Source organism: Medicago sativa, chromosome 4 (genome assembly GCF_051527215.1).
Source record: "Medicago sativa cultivar Bolivia chromosome 4, Bolivia_mono, whole genome shotgun sequence".
In the NCBI taxonomy this organism is placed as follows: Eukaryota; Viridiplantae; Streptophyta; class Magnoliopsida; order Fabales; family Fabaceae; genus Medicago; species Medicago sativa.
In genome coordinates this window covers 76,577,493-76,587,090 of record NC_140752.1, presented here as the reverse complement: position 1 = coordinate 76,587,090, position 9,598 = coordinate 76,577,493, and the positions used below count along the sequence as shown (strand labels likewise).

The following is a 9,598-nucleotide window of genomic DNA, read 5'->3' as shown; positions in this document are numbered from 1 at the left end:
ACATATACATCGATTATACACTTCTAAAATAGTTGAAGAGAAAATGAGGTTGATTATATACACTTATAAAATAGTTGAAGAGATCCCCATGAGTTTAGCTCAGTTGGTAGAGATATTGCATTTTATATGTATATGCAAGGGTCGGGGTTCGAACCCCGGACACCCCACTTCTCCACAATTAAATTGTGTGAGTTCTAGCCACTAGATTACTTGACAAAAAAAAAATAGTTGAAGAGAAAATGAAGTACTCAATATGTATTAAAAATTATGTTTAGATATTAATTTTAGAGGAATACTAGTAACACTTACTTTTGAACAATTTCCTTAATACTCATTCTTTTGTTGATTTAAATTATTGTGGGTCAATAATTTAAAAATAGAACTGTGGTGACACATACATTGATTTCATCTAAAAAAAATAGTAAATGCTAAAGAGATTGTTGATGGCACTAATCTCATTTTTATATAAAATTAAACGAGGAGAAAATGTGAATATATTAGAGTAAAATGTAAGCAAATGCTCTAAAAAGACACGTAAAAGAACTACCAAGTTCATTCTTAAATATAAGATTATTTTGGATTTTTCTTTATCTCTTTTTACAAGATCCCTTCAAATTTTAAAATTTCCTTCATCAATATATTATTATTATTATTATTATTATTATTATTATTATTATTATTATTATTATTTATGTTACATATTTTTCCACAATGTGTAATAAAAACATTAACTAAGTGACATTGAATATATTTTTACAAATGCATTTTTTTAAAATATATCTAATTTTATGTAGTAGAATATGAAAATTTAACATTGAATATATTTATACACAAAGAGTAATTTATAATAGTCACACACTTTTGAGACAAATTTATTATTTCAACAAATAATTTTCGTCAAAAGATCTTATAAAAAGAGACAAATGGAGTAAAATAATTTACAGACAGACAATAGACCCGACTTATACTATGAGAAAGAAATAAGTGGAGTAGATGGTGTGATATATTGATGATGTGATATAAGGATGGAGATAGAGAAAATGAGGTTGAATGAATGTATACAAATTAATTAAGGATGTGGATGTATCATCATTGTATATTTATATACAGTGTCCCTACAACTATGTTTATTTTGATCCGATATAAGACTAATGTTGATATTTTGGTTAATTGAGCGTAATTTTGTTGGTTCTCACCTTCTGATCGAAAAGATTAGCGTCAAAGAAAATTGATTTAAATGCACTTTTGATCGTCTTATGTCAAACATTCTAATATTTTGGTCCTTCTATTTTAAAATCTAGTTCTTTGGTCCTTCTAATAAAAAATAAAAAAAAAGTTCTTTTGTCCATTTAATTCAATTTTTTTCTGACTTTTGATCCCCAAATTATTTTGGGGTCAACATTGATGACATATTCTAGTCATTTATGACATAACAGATGACATTTGGACACATTGATTATCCACTTTATTTAGATTATAACTATGGACTTTAGCACGTCAAAATGTTCACATGTGATTTACTACGTATAAGTGACATGAATGCTTCATCAACATTGACACCAAAATAGGGTGAAAGGTCAAAAGTAAAATAAAATAAAATAAAGAGACAAAACACTGGATTTTAAAATAGATGGATCAAAACATCATAAAATTGAAAGTTGATGGATAGGAAAACATTTAAGCAAAAAAAAATAAAAAAGTCAATTACTAGTCTATCTAAAGAGTCAAAGTTGGGGGATTACTTTGATGGATTTATTCGTCAATTAATTATGTCAATCGATAAATAAGTAAGGTGTTCGGGATTCAAACTTCGGCTAATGCATATAACAATGCATTATCTTTTCGTGCAAGCTTAGCTCTACAAGAAATGTTGCATATTGCCAGGGAATAATGTCAGGAGCAAGAACTCCTGGCAAATTTGCCAGGAGTAATGCCAGGGATGCCCCTGGGAAAATGACTTTAAAAAAGGTGGGACCCGATTCTCATAAAACTCCTGGCAAAGTGTAAAGTGTGACTCATTTTATTCACATCTCACTACAAGAAATGTTGCATTTTGCCAGGGGCAGAAGCCCTGGTAAAATGCTAAAAGCCTTGGCAACTGGACGTTTGCCAGGGGTTTTGCCAGGAGCAGAATCACCAGCAAATCTGCTCATCGCAAATTGTCCTGCCAGGGGTTTAGCTCCTGGCAAATGCGCTCCTGGCACAGGCCCTGGCTTAACCCCTGGCAAATCGTGTCAGCTTGCATGCAGCTTTTCTGGCGTTGTGCAGGCTTTTGCAGACTGTGTCAGCAGTCATTTTCAAAACATGCCAGGAACATTGCCAGGGGTTAACCCCTGGCAAAATGTGTACGAATTTTTTTAAAAAAAAATGTTTTTTAATTGTTTAAAAAATCAAAATATTAAAATTTAATAATTAAAATAATTTTAAAAAACAATTTAATTTTTTTAATTAGATAGATATTTCTTTTAGGGAATGATTATTAGATAGATAGTAGCCATTTTTATGGCCCAAAATTAATACTTAATACAGTACATTGATAAAAATTGATAAGAAACATATACATTCTCAACAATGAGATAATCTTGTCGTTCTCTAACAGCTCAACAAGATCCTCAATACGGACTTGCTCATCTTTTGAAGTGCAATTTCTATCTATAGGAGCAAAACAATTCAAACATACACAATTCAAACATTTCTAAACAATTCAAACACAATTCATAATTCGTTAACAGCATAGTCTAATACTTAATGCAATGTTTCAGTAATGAAAATTTAAAATGAAAAGTAAGAATATATGCTCCTTACACGTAGGAGCTTCTGAAACATGGATGATAAAATAGGTTCGGGTATCGTTCTACAAGACCCTCATAACAAGGTGCCTCACATAATGTCCTTATCTCCTAATTGCCACAAAAGTATCACCATCAGTCAACATGAAACAATTATGATTTGGCCTTCTTAAATGTTTGAGATCATTTCCACACAAATAAAGGGTCTGGCAACCTAATTATATCACTAATAGAGTCACACAAATAAAAGGTCTAGCAACTTAATAACTTCAACAAGTTTATGACATTGACAGATCACATATCTCGTGTACACCATTGACGCCTTAACGCTATCATGAATAAGTTTATGACACAAAATTGTCCTAAAACTACTATTGCATGGTATAGAAAGTATCTGACATGATATCATTATAGTATAGTGTTTAGTTTTAATTTCTACCTGTTATATGAACACAAATCAAGCAGCTCTTTCATTTGAAAATCACTAGTGAATCAAGTTGTCTTGTCTAACCACATGTTGTATTGTTTAATTTGAATCGCTTAACTTGAATTGTAAATTAAGATTCAACATCGCAATGCATAAAATCAAACAAAAGTATCAGAATCTTACGGAAAATCCCGAAGCAGATGAGTTATTGATGTTAAAAAATCATAATTTGTTGTTTCATTAGGTAGAAACTTATTAATGTAACCACTACATAATCAGTTTAATTATTTCAATACAGCTTCATTTTATAATTTGTGTACTTATTGACAACGTTACTAATATTGATATTGTCTAACCTCAAAACGAAGATTATTAGCCATCATATCCACTGCAAGCTGCTCATCCCCAAAAGAGTTAACACATTGTGTTCCACCACAAGAAGTTGTCTTCACTTTGAAAGAAATTGTTCTCAATGCTTCTCCCAAACAGACTCATTCAACTACGCATAAAACACACATGTAAGAAACTCACCAAACTGTCGCTAATTTCACATTTGGTTATGACTGAAGTACTCTTTGTCCTTGAAAACTTCAGTGTTGATTTTGATGACGCTCTAAGAGATTATCCAAATAAAGAGGTTGATTTCAAACTCTGCCTCATTGCAAAAATATGTTAGTATTCTTCTTCAAATAAAATGAAAGCATAAATATCACACGTAGAATAAGTTACATAATGATAGAATAAAGTGCCATTTAGAACCTAGACTCTAGAGTCTAATTACTCTACTTCTTGTTCCAAATATGTATCATTCATGTTGCACAAACTAATATACCTTCGCATCATAAAAGTGTACACAAGTTAGAATGAGATTAAATTCATGTTCTAAGGTTAGGAATCATGTTGTAGTTCTAGTTCTAGTGCTCGAAAGCCCTTGCTGGAATTGGCTTACCAGACAGTCCTAAGGTAAGGTATATCATTCACATTCATTATATCCATGACAATAAATAAGTATATACAATAAAATATTATAAAAATTGTTTACTCAAATTCTAAGAGTTCACACCAATCATTGACTACAGGAACAGGTATTTTGAGCTTAGTCTTTGATTGAACAACCAGCACCATCTCATATTTATTGCTCTACTGAGATGATAATTATGAATATGATATCTAGGATCAATGTATCTATCGTTACTTTTTGATAAGTTACATAAATTGCTCCTGTCTTGAAAACTAAAATAGAAAATTCTATAAAATCAACATGTCAATAAACATGAATCAAAACTATAAGCCGTAAGAAGTCCCTAAAATCTGATTAGAAATCCCCAAATCTACTTTCACACGCCCAAAAGGAAAGGAAAAAAACTTCAATTTGATTTAAGAACAACTCACATAACCCAAAATTTTCATGAATTTAAGATTACCTAGAAGAAAAGGATTCATTAATAACAAGAGTGGAAACTCCTTACATTAATTTGGGAATTGTTCAAATTCTAGAAATTGAAACTCACCCTCTGTTTGTTCCTTAAACAAATTAACACACTCAAATCAAATAAAGCCAAATGAGATTTTGAAGTGTATTGTATCGATAAACACTAAATCCTTGGAACATACCTTGGTTCACGGTGGCGTGAGGGTGTACCTCCGACGCCGCCAACGAAGTTTGTTATCGAAAAGCTCACCAAGAAGAAGACAAGTGATTAAATCGCCGCGAATCAATTTTCCGGTGCGGCTGAGGCGAGCTCCAACGCGACGGAGGTGAACTCAGGCACGGTGGTCGCCGGTGAAAGTGCTCCAATCTCGAAATAAACATAGGGGTTTTCTTGAGAAAATGGTGAGGAGTAAGATTATCAACTTAGTTTCTCAGAAGGAGGCTCATAATGGCAAGGTAATAAGAGAGAAGGTGATGATTGGGTTTTTTCAAATCTCCCCAATCAACAAAATAAATAGGTGGTTTTTGAAGAGGAAGAAGAGAAGGTTGCAATGGTGGTGGCGGTGCAGTCATACGATGTCACACGAAGTCGCAGAAGGCAAAAGGAAGGGCAACGGTGGTTTTGATGGAGGAGGAAGTGAAATAGTAGAAAGCAGAATATTGGTGAAGGTTTGTGTCGTGTAAGAAGAGAGAGAACACATGAACCATCTTTCTAATCATATCCCATTTTCCTTATAAAAATAATGATAATAATAAAGAATCGGGTCCCACCCTTACACTTTGCCAGGGGTTATTTTAATTTGTGAGGGTTAAACCCCTATTTTATAAGAATCGGGTCCCACCTTTTCTAAAGTCATGTTGCCAAGGGGTATCCCTGGCATTGCTCCTGGCAAATTTGCCAGGAGTTCTTGCTCCTGGCATTATTTCATGGCAATATGCAACATTTCTTGTAGTGTCTGCTCGGGCCACACATAAAACACACACGCTTCATATTCTTTTCTTCCTTTTCTCTCTTCAACGAGAAGCTTTCACCTCCAACAAAACCTAGTCGCCGCCGCCTCCTCCTCCTCCCCGTTGGCCATCTCCATCCACCAACATCATCGATCCGTTCATTCTTCTTCTCCTTCTTCTTTCCTTCATTAAACCCATTCTCTCTATTTCTCTCTCCCTCTCCCCCTATCTCAATTAGGGTTTCCATGGTTTCATCATACTTCAATTCCCTCTCTATCATTCTATTCTGAATATTTGCCTTCAATAATTACGCATCAATTCACCATATTCTTCTTCTTCTTTGCTGCACTTCTGTTCTCTTTCGATGGTTAATTCAGCTGTACCCATTTCTGAAGTCTTCGATTTATGGTAAGTTCAAATATTCTTTGTGTTTCTTATTCGATTCTTGAATTTTTAGGTTATGGGTGTGTTTTAATTTTTGTCCCCAAAATCAATGGCTTGTGTAGATTAGATTATATGATATTTTAGTGGCCATGGAAAGTTTATTATTTTATAATGATTTTGCTGTTTTTTTTGTGAAAAAAATCATGGTTTCTCTTTGGCTGGGATAGAATCCGTATATCAGTTGACTTGGATTGGTGTTCGAAAAGTTAGGGTAATGGTTAGGCTTAGTTCACATCATAGTGGTAATACTACTATTACTAGAATTCTTGTTTAAGATGATTATAATATTTGTTCTAACATTCCTATTGTTACAAAATTCATCCACCAACCTTGTTTTTGATTTATAAGGTGCAGATGTATTATGTTGAAGAATTACCCTTTAGTGAATGGTGTATGACTTTCTAGATAAAACCTGCACAATAGGTATAGAAGTGATTGCTCATAGTTAATTAAGTTTTCCTGCATGTTCAATAACTAATTGGTTGGCTTCATATAATTGATTTATCATTCTCTTGGCAACTGAAGCAAAGGAAGGTCCATTATTTTCTTATTATGCAAGTACTCGATCATATTAGAATTTCTAAAAGCCATTAGAATGTGTTGGAATTTGTGATTACTTGTATTGATTATTGGATTGGTTATGACATTTGGTGTATCTAGCTGTGCTGACATCGTGATACTTTTTCTTTGCATATTTGCTTATTAAGGGCAGAGTTAAGTTTACTTAAGCAACACACAGAAGCCCAGGCCAAAGAACTCAATCATAGAATGCACCGAGTGGAGGAACTTAAAGAGAAGGAAAGAGTGGCAAATGAAAATGTAAGCTTAACCACATTTGCTACAAGTTTAATATGATCCCTTAATTGTAATCTGTGAAGGTTTTGTCGAATTTTTTTTATTTTGTAGAATGTATGTTTTGTTGTGTGGTTATGTGTTGTGGGTAATTTGTGTGAGGCATTTAGTGTCGATACATTTTTATCTCTTGGAATCAATTGGCCTCTTTGTAATGCAGATCGAGGGGCTAGTGATGGACATTGCGGCTGTTGAAGAAGAAATTAACAGATGAAAATTAGCAGCAGAGCAAGAAGCTGCTGCGAGCACAGGTGTTGAACAGCAATTTGTGGCAGGTATGGAAAGCTATTAGTTAGGAATATGTTTTTTTTTATTTACAAGTTTGCTATGTTTGGAGGATGTAACTGAATAAATTTCTAAGTTGCAGCTGATTGCATTATTCTATTCTCTATTTTTATTTTTCGTTATGCTCATGTATATTTAAATGCACAATTTTTTTACTTGCTGGATTGTGTTAGGATTAACTATAATTTGAGGGGAACTTAGTTCCACCATGCTTCACTCTGTTGTAAATTTGAGCCTTGTCAATTTGTTTATCGACTTTGAACTTTGTATGCTCCTTTTATGTGTTAATTGGCACACCTATACTGTGATTTGTGAACTTTTCCATCAATTTTGGATTGGGATGCCATGTTTGTGTATTTTGGTTTGGTCTAAAATGGTCTGGCAGGGCATGTGGTCTGATGGAGCTTTCAACCCATCTAGTTTATTTTATTTAGTGTGCACGTAGTAAGTTGTGCTAATATACTATGATATGTTTTATTTTTACATTTTTTGTGTGCATTAAAAGCTCTTATGAATTGACTAATCAAGTTTATGAGGATTCGAAGAGTTTTCGTATGCAATTGAGTTTGACAACCTACTTCTCACTGCTACACATGATTCGAAGAGTTTTAGTAGTACATGAAAATTACTATACTAATTTAGTATCACATTCAAATATTTGTCTAATTACTTGTAAATGTATGGAGTCACAGTGCAGTGTGATTGTGTCACATTTCAGCATAAGTATTAACTATTGTTATATATTTGTGGCAGCCTTTATGTCAATTCTCCACATGTATGAGAGTTTTGGTTGGTGGACACGAGCGGATTATCTAAAAGTGCATTTTGCCGAGAGCTGGAATGAAATGCATCGTTTGCTCATTATGGAAGTAAGATCTTTGGCAACTTTTTTCTGCTATGACGTTCTTTAACAAAGAAAGTGCTTTTTGTTTTAAACTATCTTGTTCTGCTATGACTTTCTGCTATGACGTTCTTTTGATGTCGTTTAGAGGAATGAGAACTTAGATCTATTTTAAGTGTTTTATAATGTGTATAGTTGGTTGGCTATTTTGAACAATTGCGAGTCACCTTTGAAATAAATGTGTAGAAGAACTATGTTATCATGTTTCAGTTTCCTTTGAAATTTGATGTCACTGGTTGCCTGGGATTTAAAGTAATTTTTAGTGATTCTGTTATTCATTTTTTTTTTTTGCTTTATTCTCATTAATCTCATTTGAATGATACCAACTAGTTGACTGCTAGTTCATTTCTGTGTTATTCAGTTTAGATAGTTTTCTATTTCAGCTGAATGCACTCTGTTTGGTGGATTCTCTTTAAAGTGCTTATACAACTGAGTACCAGGAAAACGGTCAAATAAAATCAAGGAATCACCTTATTTTTTTCACTAGTAACATTTTTGAATGTTTGATGTATCCGTTATCCATAATTTGTTTTATTCATAAATGAATGATGTTATACTATTGTTTATATCTTGTAATTTTGTAATATGTATTTAGGTTTGTGTTTTTGTTTTGTTGAAGTTAACTTGTATAATTTGTTGAAGTTAATTTTAAAATGTTTTTTAAAATTATTTATTTAATTATTAAATTTTAATATTTTGATTTTTTAAACATTTAAAAAATGTTTTTTAAAAATAATTCGTACACATTTTGACAGGGGTTAACCCCTGGCAATTTCCCTGGCATGGTTGAAAATGACTGATGTGATCATCAGCAAAAGCCTGCATTGACCAGAATACGTCAGAAATACCTGCAATCTTGCAGATACAATTTGCCATGGGTTGAGCCAGGGCCTGTGCCAGGAGCGCATTTGCCAGGAGCTAAAGCCCTGGCAAGGTCATTTGCGATGAGCAGATTTGCTGGGTATTCTGTTCCTGGCAAAACTCCTGGCAAACGTCCATTTGCCAAGGCTTTCTGCATTTTGCCAGGGCTTCGGCCCCTGGCAAAATGCAACATTTCTTGTAGTAATAATATTTGCAGATTCAAAAAAAAAATGCATTGTCTTTGACTGAGTTATGTTCACGGACAAAATACGTTGGTGGACTTATTGGATACTATGTCGACCTTAATTGTGGTGGGTTGATAGTAAATATATTTATATACAATATTTCCTTCTATAATTGCAGCCATGTTTTTTTCTCTCAAAATAAAACTATGTATTTATAGTCCTCGTAAGTTTAACTCGATTGATAAGGACAGTACATAATATATGCAGGGGTCGGGGTTCGAATCCTGGACTCCACACTTCTCCACACTTATAGGGTGTGAGGTCTAACCACTAGGTTGATTGACAAAAAAAAGACTTCACCCTCCTGTCACTAATATAAGCAAAAATTGACATTTTGCATTCATTCAATTAATGATGTACATAGTCTTAATTATAGACCACATGCATCATTTAATGAATGAATCTAAAATG

General features: G+C 33.2%; 1 long non-coding RNA gene and 1 pseudogene across 2 annotated transcripts; one reads left to right on the top strand and one right to left on the bottom strand.

Moving 5' to 3' along the window:
• Nucleotides 1–2,782: 2,782 nt before the first annotated feature.
• On the bottom strand, nt 2,783–5,132 carry LOC146932038 (uncharacterized). Its single transcript, XR_015008386.1, has 3 exons — nt 4,831–5,132; nt 3,573–4,740; nt 2,783–2,900 (listed from the first exon to the last, which is right to left on the bottom strand). It is a non-coding gene; the product is annotated as an uncharacterized LOC146932038 (long non-coding RNA).
• A 506-nt stretch (nt 5,133–5,638) lies between these two features.
• LOC146932037 (uncharacterized) lies at nt 5,639–9,191 on the top strand (annotated as a pseudogene). The gene is made up of 7 exons (XR_015008012.1): nt 5,639–6,007; nt 6,751–6,862; nt 6,950–6,997; nt 7,056–7,082; nt 7,125–7,170; nt 7,985–8,049; nt 8,900–9,191. The product of XR_015008012.1 is annotated as an uncharacterized LOC146932037 (transcript).
• Nucleotides 9,192–9,598: the final 407 nt, after the last annotated feature.